Consider the following 20,834-nt stretch of genomic DNA (forward strand, 5'->3'; position numbering starts at 1 on the left):
AACATTTTTTTTTCAACATTTATTTTTTTGCTTCAAAAAATGTTCAAAAGTTTCCCCAAAATGTTGAACATGAGGAAGTTTTCCCTGTAAAATATATTCATTTTATGGGCACCAAAAATATTGTTAACTTGTCTTTTAAAATCCACAAATTCAGTGTAAAAATTCCCCAAATTTACAAAATATTTGCAAAATTTTTAGGACGAAAATTCAAAAAAATCCTAAAGAATTTCCCTTACAAGTTTAATTTGAAAAGACCTCAAATTTGGAAAGAAATATATATTTTTTTAAAAAGTAAAAAGAAATGCAAGTTGTAAAAATGAATAAATATCTTCCAAAAAATCCTATAAATATCTAAAGTGATTACAGATATATCAGTAAAACTTCTGATATTATCTTTAAGAACATTTGGGGGAAAAAATCAACCAAAATACAGCAAAACTCTTTAAGAAACATTTTTTAAAACATTTTTTCCACCAAAAAATGTTGAAAAATCTCCCAAAAATGTTAATATGGAAGTTTTCACTGTAAAATCTGTATTTTTCTCAGCATTTTCAAACTTTAAAACGGTTCAATTTGACCCACAGGACGACACGCGGGTTAAAGAATCACTACTGCAGCAAACACTGATTCTCCACTCACTTTCTCAATGAGCCATTCTCCCTGCTTCTCTCTCTCTATTTATTCTCCCTCCCCCATATCTCCCCTGGGACTCCCTCCCTCCCCACTATCACCCAGAGTTTTCCCCACACAATGCAGTCTATTAAAAAGCCTTTAGCGAGGCCATTCACTCGCTCTGCCTTGGCGGAGATGAGGGATAGGTTTAGGGTAAAGGTTGGAGTGTTGTGTTTGGGGTGTGTGTCTGTTGATGCAGCCTGTAAGGTCGCTGGATTTCATACCAAAGGGCAAGGCAAAATGCCCTATAATCCCACATAATCCGACACAAATGCATCACGTACTAATAATGGTATTACCACACGCCGCATCTATATTATTCATTTGACTTCTACGTGAAATGACATCACTCTCAGGTGTTGCAGGAGAACAAGCAGTAAGCCCCGCCTACACACCTCGACTGACAGCTGATCTCTTCATGAAGCAGTTCAGAAACACCATAGATGAAGTAGAAAAACTCAGGATCTAAGCAGTGATTAGCTGTTCTTATACACACTAGGAAAGAGTCATGTGAAAATGTGAAATATATTCCCTTAGTTTGGTGCTGCGGCAAACTAGACCTGACATCTGGATAAAAAGCACTTATAATCTTAGCATATACGAGTATAAATGTCTAGTAACAATATTTTACCTTTTAACATTTAGTCTTATGAGGGTTAATATATAATTGAGGTACATTTTTATTTCATAACAAATGTCTGTCAGCATATAAAACAAAGAAAAAACACACTTTCTGGACATGTTAGCAAAGTGAAATACCTGACAGTCATTGAAGGGAGCCTTGAACAAAACCAATGTGACAGAACTTTTCTCTTTTAACAGTTTAAACTATTGCTACAAGAACCATTCTGCCACATTTTCCACTTTTTTCTTTTTTCTCATGGAGAAGGTGTTGGTTGGTCCAAGACAGACGCCACAGTTTACGGTCAAAACAAGGTGACATGTGTGACCGCATCATCGCTGGGAGAGCGATATGTTTTCCGTTGCCGTGTTTTCCTGTCCCCTCTCCACTGCAGCGTGCGCGAATGAAGACATTTATTACAACAGAGACACGGAGGATTAGCAGAGAGCTTAAACCATTCTCATGGTAATGCACAGAGCTGGGAGTGCGCAGATAAACACAAACACTCACCTTATCAAAACACCCAGACCTGAAAGACTACTCCTTAACAGCACCGACAGACACTGACAGAAAGTCGGGGATCCAGACTGAGAGGGAGAACCGTGTCAGTTGGCTGTGGCAGATTATTGGAAAATACTGGTCAGACAATGAAATCACTCACGTCATATTACACTTTAATGCAAAAGGGAGGACTCCATTGTCCAAGTTAATGCAAAAAAATAAGAGACTTCTCACATTTGGTGCAGCAGAACTGGACACTTCAGTTTGAGATCTGTTGTGGTGGAGTTTGTTGCTCAAGCAGGGTGTGTAACTATCACTGTAACACAACACAAGTAATCAATCAATCCTCCATCAATTAATACTAGTATATGTTTGAGAAAAATCTAAAGATCTGTCCGTCCAAAACTGATGGAGAGGTGAGATTTGCCGACTACTTTCCCTGCATATGTGGAGCTGTTGCCGATAAGCCGAAACTTAAAATGACAACTGATTTCTTGTTGCCTAGTTTGAACTGTTTTGAACCTGCTGGTCTGCTGGAGGGCTTCTGTGAGGAGTCTCAATCTTCTTCTTGTGCTTATGTGGGTTTTCTTAGGGTGCTGTGGCCTTCTCCCACATGAATCATTTAATGTGCAGGTTCTGAATTAGTCCTAGTGTTTCCTCTAGGATTTTTTTTTGCAGCTGTGGCGGGAGACTCTCCGTTGATTTCTTATGATTTCACCAAATGTCATGCGAGTGCTTGTCCCGACCTGGTGACGGCTCACCACTCTCCTTCAGGTTTTAATAATACGTTGAACGGCTCTTATCCTGATTTTCGTAGTTTCAGAAATCTCCTTAGACGTTTTCTTTGCTTGATGCAGGCCAATAATTTGACCCTTCTGAGACAGACTGTCATCCAACATGGTTGTTTTAGAAATGAGAAGCTCCTCACTGCATCGCCTAAGGTTAAAAAAGAGTTGTTGCAGCTGAAACATGTTCATCACTGCAGTAATTATCCAATGGATGGCTCTTACCTATTTGTTTGGTTAAATCCAGGTGGAGACTTTACCATTTACTGACTCATATTGATGACAACTGCTGGTTAAGACCTTTGACTATGAGAATATATTTGGCCATTTTTGTGCATTTAATTGAAAACAAAATCATTTGAATCTCAAAAAATAACAGTCACATAGACAGTCAACCATTCACATCTATGAGAGATGGGACGGAGTATTTAAACTAACCCCTTGATCCACTGTGCCATCTAATCAAAGATTCTCTGTGTGCACATGTGAAAGGCAGAGCAGGAGGACAGTAATCTGGCTGCCACGGTAATCCACAGTATCTCCTGCGCTCGAGGCGATCCACCGTCTTCTCCGGTACCTCCTCAACATTGTAGTCGGACAACAATCTCAGCCACCAAATCCGCATCTCTCCAAATCTTCTCTTTTGGCATGGCGCTCGTTTCTGGCTGATTGAATAGAAGGCAGATTTTATATCCCTCCTTTGAAAAGGCTCTACCTCTTCAGGCGGTGCAGTGAGAATCTGCATGACTTCAAGATTCCTCCAGATTTTTTTGGGGAGGCAGTAAAGCCGGCATGACGTAAACAAGCAGTGCAGATCTGGACGTCTGTCAGTGTCCGTCTTAATAAGGGAAAGTCACGAGTGCTTTAGGGCTAAATTAAGATGAAGTCAAGCCATTTAAGATGAGATCAAGTCAAAGGAAAATGTCGGTTAAGACTCAAGTCTTCTTGAAGTATCATGTTGAGGCAAAACTTCCTCTAACGATGTGACAAACTCAACATCCTTGTCATCATGCTTCCGGGTCTATTTGATCTGACATCTGGGAAAGACATCTTTAACCCTCGTGTTGTCCTGCAGGTTAAAATTGACCTGGTTTAAAGTTTGAAAACTTTTGATGTCCACATTTTCAACATTTTTGGGAAATTTTTAAACATTTTTTGGTGGAAAAAGGAATTTAAAATTTTTTTCTGAAGAACATTCACATAAAAATCAACCAAAATCCAGCAAATTTTTCTGGATTTTGGTTGATATTTTTGTGAATGTTCTTAAAGAAAATATTAGAAGTTTTACTGATACATATGGAGACAGTTTAGATATTTTTAGGATTTTTTTGAGAAGAATTTTATTATTTTTTTGAAAATACTTACAATTTTATTATTTTTTATTTTCATTTGTTGCCAAATTTGAGGATTTTTTAAAAATAAAATTAGCATTTTTTTTGGAAGATTTTTTACTCATTTTTTGAAAATAGTTACAAAAATTTCTTGCCAAATTTTGGGGATTTTTTTTATATTAATACTTATAAGGAAAACTTTTAAGGAATTGGAATTTTCTCCCTGAAGGTTTTGCAAACTTTCAGAAATTTTGGGGGATTTTTAAAATATTTAAACTTATAAGGAAAACTTTTAAGGAATTATTGGAATTTTCTTCCTGAAGGTTTTGCAAACTTTCAGAAATTTTGGGTTTTTTTCAGATTTTTTTGGATTTATTTCAGACAAGGAAACAATATTTTTTGGTGCCTGTAAATGAGGACAACAGGAGGGTTAAGATTTTCCACTGTTGGTTCACACCTCCTGCATCGTTAACTCCACCTAGAAGAGTTCTGTTTACCTGCAGTCCAGTCCATCTAAACCTGTAACCTTTGCTGTGCCCAAAGTGAGAAAGAAGAGCAGATAAAGACGCATGTTGTTCTTCCTCCCTCCTTCTCTTCTTCCCACTGGACTGCCAGTCTTCCCCACCATGACAGAGATGTAGCTTCCAGATCTCTCCCCTGCCACCTCTGATTAAGGCCGCCGTGGGCGAGACACACCTGTACAGCTGATGGGAGACAATGCCGCCGCTTCCTCCAAGAGATTGATTTTCTCCATTAAAACGGGCCCTTTGTCTAAAAACCCTGCACCCCCTTTGTTATGCTAAAGAGAAGATGGAAGATTTCCAATTCAATTTGGGCTGAGCCGAGGGCCGGTCAGCTATATGGGCCTCCATTGTCCTGGACGAGCCCGCTGGGACAACGCTAGCGTCTCCCAAACGCCAATTAAGCTGGACGGAGAGACGGACAGGGGGATAATTGACAGGCGGGAGAAAGGCAGCCTTCTTCCTTTCTGTCTCATCATTGAAAAAGAGGAAAAAGAGCAACAGAGAGAAGAAGTGAGGGATGAGAGGGAGAACAAGGAGGAGCAGGGTAATAACCTGTAATATCTTGCCCAGAGCAAATTTATATTACATGGAGTGTTTGCTCACGTGCATGGCTCGGGCGCTATGATTAAGAGGAAAGAGGAAGCACTGATGATGCTTTAAACGGGCCGAAATCTCACATACTGACAGTGATGTAAAGTTATTTATGGAAGTTAAAACCTCTTTTCACTCGTTTTTTTTTTAAATTATTTTTTTCCTGTGGTCATCTGGCCAAAACTGTTTACATCCTCATCAACTTCAGCGATACTATGTTTAAATTAATCAGAAATGTTGGCGTGTTAGCACGTTAAGCTAAGACTCTAAATGATCAGCATGTCGGCATTAGCGCTTAGCTGCTAGCGCGGCTATAGTCTTACTCTGCATCCAACTCTTCCATGCAGCCATTGGTTTCCAGTCTCTTCTTATTATGATTTGACAATGAATTTGCCTCTTAAATTGTGCAGTCAATACCATACATACTGTGCTATATTCATTTTATAAACGGTGAGCATGTGTTGGTAAATGCTCCATTTTTTTCCTGGGATTTTCTTGTCTGTTTTCCCTTTTCTCCCACTGTCCTACAGATTGAGTATTTTCCCATGGCAATCCCATATGTTTACTTAAAAAAACAGCTTGCTTCCACATTCCTCTCGTGTCGGTAAAGTAGATCTGTGCGGCGTTTACAGTATTGATGAGGATGAAAATAGCCTTGAGTGAGTTGCAGGATCAGCAGTCAGATACTAGAAGTAACTACTGACAGAACCTGTTTTCTCCTCTTTAACTTTGATGTCAACAACTACCAGTCGGGTTATGTTGAAGCGAAGCACATCTCTTGGTTAAACCGTGCTCTGTGATTGTGTTTCTGACAAAAGTTAGAGTGAAATGTAACCTATTACTCCACCAAGGAACATGACAGACTTATGTGACGATCGGCGTTGGTTTGTCTGTTGGTCTGTCACTCAAAAACAGACTCACGTTTTTGGATGAAATTGTCAGGGCAAGTCAGAAATGACACAAGGACCAAGTGATTAGATTTTGGCAGTGATGCGGCTTATCGTCTGGATCCACGGATTTGTCAAAGATTTCTGTATCATTGCAAGATGGTGACACGGCGTCACTGTAACCATGACAACAAGTGAACATCAACTGCCTGCTGACGATCACATGATTGTGATCCTCCTACAAATTTAATGATATAGGTCAGCAAATAAAAAAACAATTTTGAATGTGTTTAAATTTAATAAACTATAACGGCGTACACGAGTGAACAGATGAATTGCCGTTCACCAAAGAAGGAATACATTCACATAAACATTAAAGATGTTGTGAAACTTGGGAAAAAAAGTAGAAGTCTTCATTTGTTGTGAGCCTGTCTGTGTAGAACGAGAACCTGTTGAACTAAATTAGCACTTTTTCGATTATATATTATTAACCCTCCTATCGTCCTGCGGGTCAGTTTGACCCATTTTAAAGTTTGGAAATGTGGGGGGGAAAAATATATATATTTTTTTTACATTTTTTGGTGGGGAAATAAAGAGACGTTTAAAAAAAGTGTTCCTTAACATTCACAAAAAATGCTAATGTTCTTTAAGAAAATATTAGAAGTTTTATTGATATATATGCAATTATTTTAGATATTTTTAGGATTTTTTTTTGAAAATTTGTACTAATTTTTTGAAAATATTCACAAGAATTTTCTTGCCAATTTTTTGTTAAATAAAACATTTAAGGGAAACTTTTAAGGAGTTATTGGAATTTTCTTCCTGAATGTTTTGCAAAATTTCAAAGATTTTGGATTTTTTTTTTGCTGAATTTTTTAAAATTTTCTTCAGACAAGGAAAGTATATTTCTGTGTCCATACATGAAGACAACAGGAGGGTTAATGATAGATTTCTAAAACTCTTTCATCATTTATTCATTCATTCATTCAAGCTTATTTGTAAAAGGACAGCGTGCAGTTACATTAAAAAGATGGCTGCACCAGATTTAGCTTCAAGCTAATTTCCATCTGTAGTCCTTGGTCCATAAAAAACATTCATTATTTAAAACAATGCATATAAAACGCATTACATTAACAATGCAAAATCAAAATCAATCTTGATTTTAGATGCGCATGGTTAACTATACTCCACATAGCTCTTGCATTTATACTATATTACTTTTTGTTAATTTACAAAATTATAACCCTCAAGCAGGAAAGCTGGTCTCCTTTTCATGAGAACTTCTTTCATGTACAGAATGTGAGCTGAGAGGCTTGTTTTGAGCCTGAAAAGGCTTGAATTCTTTGTCTCCAAATTATTCCAGTGATTCAGTGACAGACATGCAGCTCCTTCTGCTCTTGATTTCACCGCTGAACGCTGTGTGAACGTGATATTAAAGCTGAACTCCACAGCTGACACTTTTTATTCACTAGACAATGTTTTTACAGCACTTCAGTAACAAGGCTTGTTTGAGCTTCATGCGTTTGTTGAGCACATCGTACACATTTAGTGTTATAATAATTTAAAGTAAACAAGTGAGGGTTTATAATGCGATTTATACCGACTCTGTACGTGCTCTTTATGCTTAAATGTACTGTAGAAATCTATCAGAATGCAGTGGCTTGCAGCTTTACTCACTTTCTTACCTGCAAACCTCTTTCCCCCCCTCATTTTATCCTTCAGTTTCTCCCTTCCTCTAATTGTAACGTCTCTCTCTTCTGCTCTCCTTCCTTCCCTCCCCCCTTTTACTCTCTCCCCCTCTCTTTGCTGGCTTGTGACAGACGGCCTAATAGGATTTAATAAGCCCCATTTGCATGTCAGCCTTTTTAGATTTTCTGTAAGAAAGAAAGGTGATGGGAGGGATAGAGGGTGGATGGAGGGGGAGGGAAGGAGGGATGGTGTGAAGGAATAGAAATAGTAGAGAAAGAAAGAAAGGGAGGGAAAGGAGTGTGACGACAGACGGGTTTTTTTTTTTTTTTTGGGTGAAGGTGGAAAAACATCAAGTGGTTTTAAAGTGTTGCCAAATGGGATTTCTCACAAAAACATATCATAGATTCAGTCTTGTGTGTTCAGACTTTTTTGTAAATCATGCGTGTTTTGGGAGTAATAATTGTTCTTGGAGAGTCATGATGTTTTTGATTTCTGGGATCAGGATGTGAGAAATTTTGCCCCCATACCACAGAAGTTTGACCATTCTTCACACTAATTTTAATAGCACAGCGAAAAATAAACCGACACAATGAATATATTTGATTTGGATACACTTAGGATGAAGAATTCAAGTAGTAAAAAAGACATGACTGTTATTTCAAACAATGTTATGCCTTTAAAAAAATAAAAATCAACATGAGCTACTACTGTATTAGCCTATAAAGAGTAAGTTTGACCCTTTTGCCAGTCTATAAGTTAATCCAGGTCACCAACTCAAGCACTAAATTTCTTTTTCCAGTAGTTGTAGTGGATGTGTTGCTGTGCTTACTTGTCGAAAACTCTCTTGATATTTTCAACTTTCTGCTGAAGACACACACGTACTGTCTGGCTTTCAATTGTTTTTTGTCTTTTATTGTCTGAATTTAATCCTTTGTCTGATGTTTTTATTGTTTTGTGTCTTATTTTTGTAATATTTTGTCTTGTTTTTGTCTGTTATTGTCTGACTTTCATCATTTGTTTTTATTGTTTCGTGTCTTATTTTTGTAATATTTTGTCTTGTTTTTGTCTATTATTGTCTCACTTTGCCGTTTGTCTCATGTTTTTGTTGTTTTGTGTCGAATTTTTATCGTTTCGTGTCTGGTTTTTGTCATTTTGTGTTTCATTTTTGTTTCGGGTCTCATTTTTGTTGTTTTGTGTCGAATTTTTATAGTTTTGCGTGTCTCGTTTTTGTCATATTGTGTGTCTTATTTGTTGTTTGTTGTCTACTGTTGTCTGACTTTTGTCATTTGACTCATATTTTCGTTGTTTTGTGTCTCATTTTCGGTGCTTTGTCTCATTTTTGTCATTTTCTGTCTCATTTTCTTCGCTTTGTGTCTCATTTTTTATAATATTTTGTCTTATTTTTGTCCATTATTGTCTGACTTTGCCGTTTGTCTCATGTTTTTGTTGTTTTGTGTCAAATTTTCATCGTTTTGTCTCGATTTTGTCATTTTGTTTCATTTTTGTTTCGTGTCTCATTTTTGTTGTTCTCGAATTTTTATCATTTTGTGTGTGTCGTTTTTGTCATTTTGTGTGTCTTATTTATTGTCTACTGTTGTCTGACTTCTGTCATTTGACTCATATTTTCGCTGTTTTGTGTCTCATTTTCAGCGCCTTGTCTCATTTTTGTCATTTTCTGTCTCATTTTCGTCACTTTGTCTCATTTTTGTCATTTAGTGACTCATTTTTGTTGTTTCGTGTCGAGTTTTTATCGTTTTGTGTGTCTTGTTTTTGTCATTTTGTGTCTTATTTGTTGTTTGTTGTCTACTACTGTCTGACTTTTGTCATTTGACTCATATTTTCGTTGTTTTGTGTCTTGTTTTCGGCGCTTTATCTCATTTTTGTCATTTTCTGTCTCATTTTCGTCTCATTTTGTAATATTTTGTCTTGTTTTTTGCCTTTTTTGTCTGACTTTTGTTGTTTATGGTTAGGGTTATTTATCAGCAAGTAAAATTACTACATCATCCAGTTTCAGATATCTGTAACTAAATGTTGTGTTACTTTATAGAACACTGTGTGATCTGTAGGTTGTAATGTGTAAATGATAAACTGAGGCACAATACTGTTGAAATTTCACTTATTTATAATGTTTTTGTAAAAAGAGAATTCCTTAAATGTGAACATTTTCAGAACATATTTATTTGAACTACAACAAAGGAAAAAATCGAGTTATTTATAGGTTATTATGCTGTGATTTTACCGGTCACTTGAGATGAAATTGGGCTGCATGTGGCCCCTGAACTAAAATGGCTTTGACACCCCTGCACTGTGTGTTTATTAGAAGTCAGATATACAGATTTACATGACAGTATGTGATGCTGCTCCGGTCCTGACATAGATAGTAACACAAACCGTTGTGTGTGTGTGTGTTGGTGACAGAAAGGCTGTCGTTCTCTCAGGATTATAAAAGGTCCAGCCAAAAACCAGAAGTGTTGCACACATCTCCACACACTCCGTAATCCCCATGTTGGTAGCTGATGTTTATTGCCGTGTAATAGGATCAGGATGAGGCAGCGTAAATATCACAGCAAACATCTCCCGCTCTCTCTCTCTCTCTCTCTCGCTCTCTCACTCGCACACTAACACACACTCTCACACACACAATCACTGATCAAACATAGCCCAGGAAACATTGTGATCCAGGAGAGATGAGAGGGCTAATCCTTTTAGCCTTCTAAGAAGACTCTCCTCCTCTTCTCTCTTTCTCTTCCAGGCTCGCTTCTTCAATCATTCTCCTCTTTCTTCCTCTTTTTTCAGCTTGACAACATTGTTTTCCACTCTCTCTCTCTCTCCCTCTGCCACTTTTACCAACAAGGACAAGGCTGAGGAGAAGAGGGAGCGAGCCGCCGAGCTAAATATACTCAAGTGTTTGTATATCTGTGCATTAAGAGGAGATTGATCTGTTTGGTTTGCTGAGAGATTAGGCCTGATAAATCCTCCCTTTAAACCTCCCTCAGCCTCCTCCCACCTACACCGCACATCCATCTGTCTGTGAACGTTCCTTCAGGTCTACGCATTCATTTCCATCACGTTAAATTTTTAGTGCAGTGTGTTTAGATTCTGAGGGGTGAAGCCAATATTTAGACCTGTTTTTGTTAAATAGAAGGTCTTAGCTGAGCTGTTTTTTGGTGAAAGGTTGTCTCCTTTTGAATCTTCTGGTCTGTCCAACTATTTGGAGATTAGATTGTGTTCTATCAAATAAATTCCTTGTGAATTGTAGTGTTAAAATCTTATTTTACAATATTCTGCTGGAGATTTCCTTCCTCTGTCAGGGGCTATTCGTACTGCAGAAGTCTCAGTTACATTGAAACTTGGGAACGAAACAGCATAATGCCTAAAAAGTGAATTAATATGAGAAATAATCAGCTGAAAGCAACAGATAAATGGTTAAAATATGAGTCCAGATGTTGGATAAATGCTCAGTGTGTACAGCCCAATTAGTGGTGATGCTTAAACTTGTGGAAAATATTTCAATTAGTGATAGGTAACAGATAAAAGTCTAAACTCCCGTCAGAAGTTTGGGGTCACGTAGAAATGTCCTTTTTTTTTTTAAGAAAATCTTTTTTTTTTTCAATGAAGATGACTTTGAATTAATCTTCAATCCAGTCTATACATTGATAATGTGGGAAATGCTTATTCTAGCTGGAATTTTTTTACTGTATTTTTTAATTATATTTTTATTGTATTTTTTTATCATTTTTTCTATATTTTTGTGTATTTTTACTATATTTTTACTACATTTTTTACTGAATTTTGTTTGTTTTTACTGCATTTTGCAATATTTTTATTTTTATTGTATTTTTGTCATTTTGTGTATTTTTATTCTATTTTTACAATATTTTACTATTTTTTACTGTATTTTTTACTTTATTTTTGCTGTATTTTACTGTTTTTTTTTTTTTTTACACTACCATTCAAAAGTTTGGGGTCACTTAGAAACATCCTTATTTTTTTAATAAATGTATTTTTTTTTCATTGAAGATAACATTAAATTAATCAGAAATCCAGTGTAGACATTGTTAATGTGGTAAATGACTATTCTAGGTGGAAATGTTTCATGGAATATCTCCATAGGGGTACAGAGGAACATTTCCAGCAACCATCACTCCTGTGTGCTAATGCTACATTGTGTTAGCTAATTGCTTAATTGATGATTAGAAAACCCTTGTGCAGTTATGTTAGCACATGGATAAAAGTGTGAATTCAATTCAGTTGTCTGCATTTATCACCTCAGGGCACTTCGCATACTGTATAGATAGATTTGTTGATTTGTCTCATATACACACGTGGACAAAATTGTTGGTACCCCTCAGTTAAAGAAGGAAAAACCCACAATTCTCACTGAAATCACTTGAAACTCACAAAAGTAACAATAAATAAAAAATTATTGAAAATTAAATAATCAAAATCAGCCATCACTTTTGAATTGTTGATTAACATAATTATTTAAAAAAACAAACTAATGAAATAGGGCTGGACAAAAATGATGGTACCCATAACTTAATATTTTGTTGCACAACCTTTTGAGGCAATCACTGCAATTAAACGATTTCTGTATTTGTCAATGAGCGTTCTGCAGCTGTCAACAGGTATTTTGGCCCACTCCTCATGAGCAAACAGCTCCAGTTGTCTCAGGTTTGATGGGTGTCTTCTCCAAATGGCATGTTTCAGCTCCTTCCACATATGTTCAATGGGATTCAGATCTGGGCTCATAGAAGGCCACTTTAGAATAGTCCAACGCTTTTCTCTCAGCCATTCTTGGGTGTTTTTGGCTGTGTGTTTTGGATCGTTGTCCTGTTGGAAGACCCATGACCTGCGACTGAGACCAAGCTTTCTGACACTAGGCAGCACATTTCTCTCCAGAATGCCTTGATAGTCTTCAGATTTCATCGTACCTTGCACACTTTCAAGACACCCTGTGCCAGATGCAGCAAAGCAGCCCCAAAACATTACTGAGCCTCCTCCATGTTTCACCGTAGGGACAGTGTTCTTTTCTTCGTATGCTTGGTTTTTGAGTCTATGAACATAGAGTTGATGTGCCTTACCAAAAAGCTCCAGTTTGGTCTCATCTGTCCAAAGGACATTCTCCCAGAAGCTTTGTGGCTTGTCAACATGCATTTTTGCAAATTCCAGTCTGGCTTTTTTATGAGTTTTTTTCAGCAGTGGTGTCCTCCTTGGTCGTCTCCCATGAAGTCCACTTTGGCTCAAACAACGACGAATGGTGCGATCTGACACTGATGTACCTTGGCCTTGGAGTTCACCTTTAATTTCTTTGGAGGTTGCTCTGGGCTCTTTGGATACAATTCGAACAATCCGTCTCTTCAATTTGTCATCAATTTTCCTCTTGCGGCCACGTCCAGGGAGGTTGGCTACTGTCCCGTGGGTCTTGAACTTCTGAATAATATGAGCCACTGTTGTCACAGGAACTTCAAGCTGTTTAGAGATGGTCTTATAGCCTTTACCTTTAAGATGTTTGTCTATAATTTTTTTTCGGATGTCCTGGGACAATTCTCTCCTTCGCTTTCTGTTGTCCATGTTCAGTGTGGTACACACCTTTTCACCAAACAGCAGGGTGACTACTTGTCTCCCTTTAAATAGGCAGACTGACTGATTATGAGTTTGGAAACACCTGTGATGTCAATTAAATGACACACCTGAGTTAATCATGTCACTCTGGTCAAATAGTTTTCAATCTTTTATAGAGGTACCATCATTTTTGTCCAGGCCTGTTTCATTAGTTTGTTTTTTTAAATAATTATGTTAATCAACAATTCAAAAGTAATGGCTGTTTTTGATTATTTAATTTTCAATAAATTTTTATTTATTGTTACTTTTGTGAGTTTCAAGTGATTTCAGTGAGAATTGTGGGTTTTTCCTTCTTTAACTGAGGGGTACCAACAATTTTGTCCATGTGTGTATTTCCCTTCAGTGATGTAAGCTCTAAATTGTCTACTTATGCTGAGGTCTCGGGCAACAAAATACACATTTCTTTCCACATTTTGTCAACCTTTGTTTAGTACATCCTGAAATTGCTGCATGTGAAAGCCTGGAGGTTGTTAGTGCACCATTAGCTTGTATCCTTGTCGTGAAAATACAGGAAATGACAAACTTTGGAACTTTAAAATCTGTAAAACTGACCATTTTTTTAGTAGGTAATATAAGAAAGTTGATGCTTCAAATCATCACACAAAAACTGATCTCCTACACCTTTAACCTTTAACAGGAAAAGGCAAAGAAAAATGTACATACAGATTGTTGAAATTTAAAAAAGAAAACAAACATTTTTAAGGACTTTTAACCACGTGTCTTGTCACTTCCTCCTCCTCTCTGATTGCACATAATCACATAATTACATTTCGCTGGTTTCTGTATCAAAATATCTTCTATTCTCATCAGTGTTTTGTCCAGAGTTTGGAGACAAAATGTCACATTTTAAATCTGTGTTTTTCCTGTTTGGGGTGAATTGTTGGTCTTTCTTTCTTTCATTCCTGTTAAGTGAACACACAAAATCTTAAAAAAAAAACAAGAAGAAATGGCTGTTGTTGGTGCATATCACATTCAGAGGTCCATGTTAATGCTCACGTCTGCAAACAGAACATGCTTGTGAGTGTGTGTGTGTCTTCAAACAGAGCCGTGAGAGCTTAATGAATTTACTTTGCTCTGATTGAAAATTAATTAAAACAGCCTCAAACAGACAGCCGCCCACAGAGAACCACTGGCAACACACTGACAGACAGATTACCGCTCTGAGGATGGAGGGAGGAAGGCGGGAAGGAGGGAAGGGAGAGAGTTTACAACTATCTGATGCACTTCACACGACCCTGCATGTCACAGAGTAGAAGCAACCTCAGCCCAGTTATTGGTGTCTTTTTTTGATCGGTAAAACAGCACCAGTCTCTGTCACATTATGGTACAACAAAGTCATTTAACTGAAAATATTTAACTTATAAATTGTAATTACATCCATACAGATGTGTTGCTATGTGCTTGTCGTCCCCAAAGGCACGGCTCTCGATGCTAATTTAATCTAAGAAACAATTATTTTTATTTTAAAAAATTTTTTAAAAATTGATACATCTACTAGGGCTGGACCCGAATATCCGAATATTCGTTCGCTACGGCGGTATCCGGATATTAATTTTGGTATCCGAATATTCCCCCACGCCCCCCCCCTCGGACGTTACCGGGCGGAACAAATATTCGCCGTTATACTGTCTTCCCTCCTGTGATCACATAAACATATACACATATGTCTATGTGATCACCCCCTCCTCCCCCAGACAAAAATAGGAATATTCGGAGCTCGTCTCTTCCCTTCATCTCCGGCCCACTTCGGCCCATCCCGTCGTGTTCGGCTCATCTCGGCTCATCCGTTCATGTTTGTTACCACCACCTGAATGGCCGGATGGCTGCTGATTCTGACGTCACGCTTCACTTCGTTGCATAAACACAAGACAAGATGCTGAAGACCTGTTTGGGAATTCTTCAGTTTAACTGAAGACAAAACGAAGGCAAAATTTGCGTCCGGGAGACCAAACGAACAGATCTGAATATTCGGGCCGTCTCCGCCACAAGCCCCCCTCCCGTTGGACGTTACAGGGCGAAACGAATATTCGGATTCGGAGACCAGAAACCACTATTCGGGCCAGCCCTAATATCTACGTTTTCTGAATCATCTGGTCGACAACATGTTATTAGTGACAAATGACAGTAAGTTTCTTAACCCTGTAAAACCCAAATATAGAAAAAATGAGCAATGTATGTACAGAGTGTCCCAAAAAATTTGACATCATTTCACAGACTAATAATTTTGGCGATTCTTGTTGAAGTAACCTCAAATTTTCACAGAATGTATGGAAACAGATGAAGCTTTTAGATTTAATGTTTTATTTTTGTTCTGTTTTCAGGTTGAGCCATGCTGTTCACTCCCAAAGAGAAGTCATTTTACGTCTTGGAATATGCTGATGTTGGTCTACCAGATCCTTTAGCCCTGCAGAAGCAGCCTTCCTCTTCAAATTTTTCATACCAAGTCCACATTTGTTTGCCAGTTGGTGAAGTTTTTCCAAGACCGAAAATGGCTTCTCTTAGGGAGTGTATGGCATGGCTCAACCTGAAAACGGAACAAAAATAAACCTGTAATCTGAATTCATCAAGAATTTCTCGTACCAGAAATACTGTGAAGACTTGCTAAGACTATCAGAGGAGCAGTTCCCCACTGAAGGGGGCAAAATTTCCCGACCATCGACTCTTTACGGTTTGTCCGCTTTGCAAACGGGCATCAAGTGACAGAAACAGCTTAATTTATCGACGTTTACCCACTGATGCTAACACCATTCCTGCTTCCCACAGACTGTATATAAAGATGGACGTAGCATCTGGCTCCAAAAATGAAGCCCACCCCGAAGTGTCAAAAACTTGCAATATAACGCCGTCCACTAGGGTTGGCTCCAAAAAGCTTCTGCTCCAAAGACCCCAATTCATCACTGGAAAAAATAAAATTTGATAGACTGATGTTCTACAGCTCAGGATTTTTTTCCCGTTAGTTTTCATGGTCAAAATGAGAGATCAGGTGGCCGATCTTAAAATGAATCAATACTGAATTTTAAATAAATCGCTAAAGTTGGCGGAGCCAGGGGGCGTGGCTATACTTGATAGACAGTCTTATTTGGAATGATTGACAGATCCTTTAGGGCGAGGCTTTCAGCAGTCTGGCTTCAGTCTGGCCCGCTCATAGACTGGTCCTGCCCCAAGTTGCTCTCCGGTCCAGCCTGTTTGATGACACTTTTTACGTCACTGGCTCCAAAAAATCCAAAATGGTGACCAGGAAGTAGCAAAATCCGGGCTTCATTTTCTCGGCGTTGAAACCAGCGGGTGACATCACGGTTAGTTCACGCCTGCTGCTTCCTGAATGCATCTTCGCGTAACCCTGCAACGGGTGGCAGCTGATGATGTATTTCTACGACACATCCACCTCAATTAAAACATTTAAAAATCTAAATAGAATTTACAGTTTCAAGAATGCTGTGATGGTATTGATTTCTTTGTGGATATTAGTCTGGTATAACCAGTGAGGATGTTAATACATATTTGTTTAACTGTAAACGCAAAAATAATAGAACGAAAGTATTTAGCTAATCTGTGAGGCAGCTTGAAATTGAACATATGCCAGTGAACGATTATCTAGCAGCCCCTCAGGGAATGTGTGAGACACAAAAGGCAGAGTGAAATAGGACACATTGTATATTCATAGACGAACAACGGACTCATCAATAGTGACAAGTTATGGTATTGAAAGAATTCATCAGGAGCAAGTACATGTCAGCTCTCTGAGTGATTTTCCATCTCGATTCAAACCATCTGTCTCAGTTTGTAAAAAATGTCTTTCTGCTGTGTGTCATTGTTGTCTAGTGAAGACAGAAGTCTGAAGTGTTTTGTCTTTTTGGGAAACGAGCAGCGTTGATCCTAAATGCAGCATTGTGTTTTGAACAGTGGATTCAACGGCAAGTATTCCACACAAGAAAGTCTGTTATTAAGTCAGTGCTGCTGAACATTTTAATACAGCCATTCGGTGAACTTCAAGACTCGAAGGAGTCACATTGAAATAGCCCCACTCGCATCATATCAGAATATTTATTATCTAATATCCTGACTTTCATTACAAACACCAGTCTCTGCACTGGTACCATACAGGTCAATATGTAATTGCGAGACGTTTTGTATCATAGTTGACAATTTTGCTGTTTTCAGGCCTAAAAATTTTATATAAAAAAAAAAATCCCCAAATTTGGCAAGAAAATTTTTGTAAATATTTTCAGAAAATTAGTAAAAATATTTTTAAAAATCCTAAAAATGTCTAAAGTGATTACATATATATCAGTACAGCTTTTAATATTTTCTTTAAGTACATTCACAAAAAAATTAACCAAAATCCAGCGAATTTCACTGGATTTTGGTTGATTTTTTTTCTTTTTACGAATATTCTTAAACATTTTATCATTTCTTTTTTCCCACCAAAAAATCTTGAAAAATCAGAAATTTCACTGTGAAAATATACACCCCCTGTCAAAAGTTTAGAGACGGGTTCTAATTTATTTGAATGAGAAAGCGTCTCAAAACTTTTGACAGGGGGTGTATATGAAGAGTGAACTTGCAAAAACAGATAACTCCGTTTTTATAAATTTTCAGAAAACTTTTTTTTTATTGTTCACTTGAGATAATATCAATCAAACTGAAGTTGAGTGGATTTGACCCAGTGGAAAAATACATGAAAAATGGAGAAAAATTAAATGATTATTGTTATTATCTCAAGAAAACAATAAAAAATTAAGTTTTCTGAAATTTTCTAAAATGGAGTTATGTGTTTTTTGCAAATAAACTCTTCATATATTTTTCCACATTTTGAAGCTTTAAACCGGGTCAATTTTGACCCACAGGACGACACGAGGGTTAAAGTGAGTTTAACTGTTCATGTGTCGGAGCATCTCTGCCTGTGGTTCAGGAAGTGTTAACCGGTCCAGCTCCCTCAAGCAGACAATGATGTTAAAGACTAATTGACACACACTTTAAATAAGTCCTAATTAGAGCACTGCTGGTAGTAATTGGACAGGCGGTCTGAGCACTAATTAGCGTTAAAAAAGGGGGGGGGAGCCCATAGTGTGTGTGTGTTTGTGTGTGTTACTATGTGGATGAATGATCTCTGCAGGGGGGCTGATGAAGCCCATACTTTCAAGAAGCAGACAGAGCAAGAGAGAGAGAGAGGTAGATGGAGAGAGTGTGGCTGAAAGAAAAGGGGGAGATAAACCTCCACCCCTTTTCGTTCTTTTGTGATGGCGTATGGTCTGTGGGTGGCCCTCTGAGAGTGTGTGTTAGTGTGTGTGTGTGTGCTGAACTTACTCCTAACAAGACTAATTGATTCTGTAGCCTCTCTTTATCCGTCTGCATCTTCCCCTCGCTCACTCTTTTCCTTCTCCTCTGCCTCTAATTGTTCACACTGAGAGGCATCCAGAAAAACGGCAGTCATAGATTTCCCACCTGCTGCAGAGGCACATTTGTAACACAATCAGATGACTTGTTTGCGTCTCACTCCGTCTCACCCCGCTGTTGTCTGTCTGTTTACTCTGTCATCCTTTCAGCGGGTCACCCAGATGTACCGATACACCGCAAAAACTCAACATCTACCAAGTCTTTTTGTCTTGTTTTTAGTCAAAATGTCTCATCCCACTTGATTTTATGATAAAGTCTCTTAACAAGTGAAATTTCAGCAAGATGGAGGGACTTGTTTTAAGACAAGGCATCTTAAATGTCTTAAGTCAAACAATCTTGAAATTATCTTGTTTTGAGTTGAATTTTACAAGAAAACTCAAAATAAGTTAAACCCTCGTGTCGTCCTGCGGGTCAAATTGACCCGGTTTAAAGTTTGAAAATGTGGGGAAAACTTCTCATGTCCACATTTTCAACATTTTCGGGAAATCTTTGAACATTTTGTGGTGGGGAAATAAAGAAATGTTAAAACTGTTTCTAAAGAACATTCACAAAAAATTTCTTTGAATGTTCTTATAGAAAATATCAGAAGTTTTACTGAAATATGTGTAATCACTTTCGATATTTTTAGGATTTTTTTGCAATATTTTTACTCATTTTTTGAAAATATTTGCAGGAATTTTCTTGCCAAATTTGGGGGATTGTATTGAATTAAAACTCTTACGGGAAACTTGTAAGGAATTATTGGAATTTTCTTCCTGAAGTTTTTGCACATTTTCAGCAATTTGGGGGATTTTTTTGCCCTTTTTTATTTTTACAGCCAAACAAACAATATTTTTTGGTGGCGGTAAATGAGGACAACAGGAGGGGTTAATACATTTAAAATTAGGAGGTTACGTGAAAATGAAAATGTATTTTTGAGTGAAAAGCTGCTTTTTTTTAGCATGTCTGGCTGATTTTAAGACGCCCAAGCTTGACAATCCTGGTAAAATATAACTTAAAATAAGTTTCCATGCTAATTTTCTCAGCATCTAAATATCACATCTTATTTCAAGAAATCTTGCCATTTTTCACTTTTTCTATTGGCAGATTTTTTCACTTATTTCGAGGTAAAACTTCCTTGAAATAAGTTTCTTTTTCTTGTTTTGAGAGGGGCTTTTTCCCATGTATCCTCTGGTTCAGAGGCTTAATATTCACATATCTTCAGTCATGTAAAGATTTCTGAGTAGGATTTCAGTGCAGCATATCAGGGTGATTTGCTCTGGCATTAAACCCCAGAAGTCACACATTTGTTCTGTTTTGTTGTATCATTGCAGTCTAAATTAATTCAACCTCCTGATGGTGGCATATTTTTTGTGTTTGATCTAAATGTCTAAAAATTTAGACATGTTTTTTATTCTGCCCTCACCAGCAGATGATCAGACTTATTATATATGTCCTGAAATCCAGAGACACCTCCTAAATGTTTAGGCTTCTTAATCAGCCTGCTCTGATTAGACCTGGTTAAAGCAGTCCAAAGTGAAACGAGGTAAACTTTGAATATTTTGAACCTTGCTAGCCCGGCTGTGATTTCAGTGATCAAACCCTGGAACTTTAAGTGGTGTCCTCCTGGCCTTAGACGCAGCGGGACTCATAACTCAGACAGATTAATAATTGAAAATTGCTTCAAATGCTAATTAATGGCACAGCATAGCCCCAATCTAAAATTGGCCGTCTGGTTTGAACATGCCAGCTGTACAGTTGTAGGTCTCTAATTGGTGGTTAATTAATTAAATATCCAGCGGATTAGAGGAATTATGGGCAATTGTCCCTTAACAACCTTTAACGAGGTCTTGATTAGTGTCTTCAACCATATCCTGTGGCTAAAATGATCCTTCAATTAATGATGGAAAGCTCATGAAGAGAGAGCGTCATATGATGGACAGCAGGAACGAGACTGTAAAGAATTCACTTCGACCGAATGAGGGGGAGAAAAGAAAGTTTAGAGGGGCGGCGAGCACGGACTCGGTGGAAAACCTGAGTTCAGTTAGCAGGACTGAGGCCAATGGGCTGTTTGTTTGAGCTTGTAGGTTGTATTTTAAGACTTCTCTTGAACATTGGAAACCATAAACTGTACAAAACCAGACTGAAGGTCCATGATATGTAGTCTGTTTTCTGAATTTAGGAACTTAAACAAAACAATTGAGAGAGCATAAATCTGCTACAACTGTAGA

The sequence above is a fragment of the Acanthochromis polyacanthus genome, chromosome 22, assembly GCF_021347895.1.
Source record: "Acanthochromis polyacanthus isolate Apoly-LR-REF ecotype Palm Island chromosome 22, KAUST_Apoly_ChrSc, whole genome shotgun sequence".
Classification (NCBI taxonomy): domain Eukaryota; kingdom Metazoa; phylum Chordata; class Actinopteri; family Pomacentridae; genus Acanthochromis; species Acanthochromis polyacanthus.